This window comes from Dipodomys ordii, unplaced genomic scaffold (assembly GCF_000151885.1).
Source record: "Dipodomys ordii isolate 6190 unplaced genomic scaffold, Dord_2.0 Scaffold6, whole genome shotgun sequence".
Lineage (NCBI taxonomy): Eukaryota > Metazoa > Chordata > Mammalia > Rodentia > Heteromyidae > Dipodomys > Dipodomys ordii.
Window position 1 is genome coordinate 7544374 of NW_012267222.1, and position 2746 is coordinate 7547119.

A 2746-nucleotide genomic window follows, 5' to 3' on the forward strand; every position below is an offset into this window, starting at 1 on the left:
CTAGCCTTGAGCTGAAGAGCTGAGGGACAGTGCCCAGGCCCAGAGTTCAGGCCCCACGACTGGACCCCCCCAAAAAATAAAAATAAATAAAATAAATAAAAAGTGGGGATGGCAATACGGACTTACAATTCTGGTGCTAGGACTGGGAATGTGGCTTGGTGGCAGAGTGCTTGCCTAGCATGCATAAAGTCCTGGGTTCGATTCCTCAGTACTACATACACAGAAAAAACTGGAAGTGGAGCTGTGGCTCAAAGAGGTAGAGCATTAGTCTTGAGCAAAAGAAGCTCAGGGACAGTGCCCAGGCCCTGAGTTCAAGCCCCAGGAATGGCAAAAAAAAAAATTGTGACAGGATTAAATATCAAGGGCCTGATATAGAGCAAAGACTTAATGCTTGACTGTTAGCTGTGGAGCGTGGCCGAGCGCCAGCCCCAGGGTCTCCTGGCCTTCCCTCCCACCACGGAGAGTTGCCAATCCTGGCACAGGTGTGCATGCTGCTTCCAGCCAGGCTGGGCCGTGGGTGTCTGACAGCCTGCTGGGGAGGATGCCCTCATAGGGATACTAACATGTAGATGGGGGCGGGGAGTGTGTTGATGTGCAGCCGGACGCCCTCATGGGTGCCCCCAAACCCAGCACTGAGCAGCTGTTTCAACCCCGTGAGGATCCAGAGCTGGTCTGCTAGGCTTGCGTCGGAGGCAGCCCGATGCGTGACCCAGCTGTGGCCAGTGGTGACCGAGAGAAGGTGCCCCAGGAAGGAGCTCAGGGAAGTTCCTATGGGAGAGAAACACTGGTGCCAGCCTCGAGCTGCCTGCTTCTGCTGGAGGCAAAAAAGCAGTTCTGTTTTGCAACAGAACAGGGGTATTTTGGGGTCATTTGAGGCTGGGGTTCCCAGCTGGTAGGGGAAGTCCCTGAACTTCCTGAGCTCATCAGGACCTGTGTGTCTTGCTCAGCATCCCATTGGTGACACGATTTCTGTCCCCTTGAGAGGGCTTCCTCCCACCCCCGGGCCAACTCCTCATCTCAGCTGCTTCTGAGAGCAGGATGTTTACTGCCTGTGCTCAGCCTCGCACGCACAGTCCTCCCAGCCGGGCCTCCACAGCATTCTCTCCACTCTGGAGCAGCGGCTCGACACAGGGTCGCTGAGCCTAAGGGACTTCCCCTGCTGCTCTTCAAAGCACTTTCACACCTGGTTTGGAGCTTCACAAACTGCCGGGAGCCTTCTGGAGACATCCAGAGCCTCTGTTGCCTGTCTCTCTGGGGGCGGGGATGAGAGCTGGGGTACCTTGACACCCCAAGGCCCATGCTTTCCCAGGCCGTAGGGTTACACAGCCACTCATTATGGTCTTAACACAATGAGATCAGTTCTAGAATTAAGGTGCTGATAAAGAAAAGGGCAGACAGACACTACACTCACTTTGACTGGGAAGATGGCGGGGGGGGGGGGCAGTACCAGGAAAGCTACAAGGGAAGTCGGCATTGGGACAGGTTCTAAAGATACAAAACAACTAGCTGGATGCTGGTGGCTCATTCCTGTTGTCCTAGCTACTTAGGAGACTGAGATTGGAGGATCCTGGTTTGAAGTCAGCCCGGGCAGGAAAGTTCCTGAGACTCTTATCTGTAATCAACCAGCAAAAAGCTGGAAGTTGGTAGGGAATGAGCCTCCAGTAAACGAAGCTGGGGGCAGCGTGCAGGGCCAGCACACACAGAAGCAAAAGATAGGCAGGATCTGGCTGCGCCCCGTGAGTGGAGGATGGAGGTGGGCAGAGGTACACAGGTACACAGAAGGCCTGGCCCATTCTGCAGGGGCAAAGTGGGGGAGGGGAGCCACGGTGCCCCCCCCCCCCCCACGGATTGTGTGCAACCCTGAACACTATGGGACTCTATTGACTCTATTGACTCGTTCTCTATTCACTGCCGGGTCTCACTTGTTCCTATGCAGAAAAGGCGTGGAAGCGGGATCTGTGCAGATTCAAGCCTGCAAGTTTGTAGCTCAGAGGTAACCAGCAGCATCATAGGTTGAATCAGAATCACAGTCCTTAAGGTGGAGAGCCCCGCCCCAACATGTCCCTAGGAGAGTGTGGATCAGAAGTTGGCTTGTAGCTGGGCGCTGGTGGCTCACACCTGTAATCCTAGCTACTCAAGAGGCTGAGAGATCTGAGGGTTGCGGTTCAAAGCCAGTGTGGGCACAAAAGTCTGTGAGATTCTTATCTCCAATGAACCACCAGAAAACCAGGAGTGGTGGTGTGGCTCAAGTGGTAGAGCACTAGCCTTGAGCTGGAGAGCTGAGGGACAGCACCTAGGTCCAGAGTTCAAGCCTCACGAAAGTTGGCTTTGGAGACCTGAGGAGGGAAGAATAGGATGGAGATAAATATTTACAGTATCTTCAGCAGTAGCTGAAGATTTGATTATTATTTGATTATTATTACTACTATTCTTATTGCTGTTGCTGCTGCTGCTGCGACTATTTTGCTAGTACTGAGCTTGAATTCAAGACTTCAACTCCTTTGACTAACAAAAATCACTTTGGTTTGTTTTTCAGGCAGGGTCTTGTGCATTTACCTGAGCTGACCTTGCATAGAGATTCTCTCATCTCTACCTCCTGAAGAGCTGGAATTACAAGCATGAATCACAGCCAGCTTGTTCTTTTTTTTGGGGGGGGTCTGGTTGTGGGGCCTGAACTCTGGGCCTAGGTGCTGTCCCTCAGCTCTTCAGCTCAAGGTTAGCGCTCTACCACTTGAGCCACAGCGCC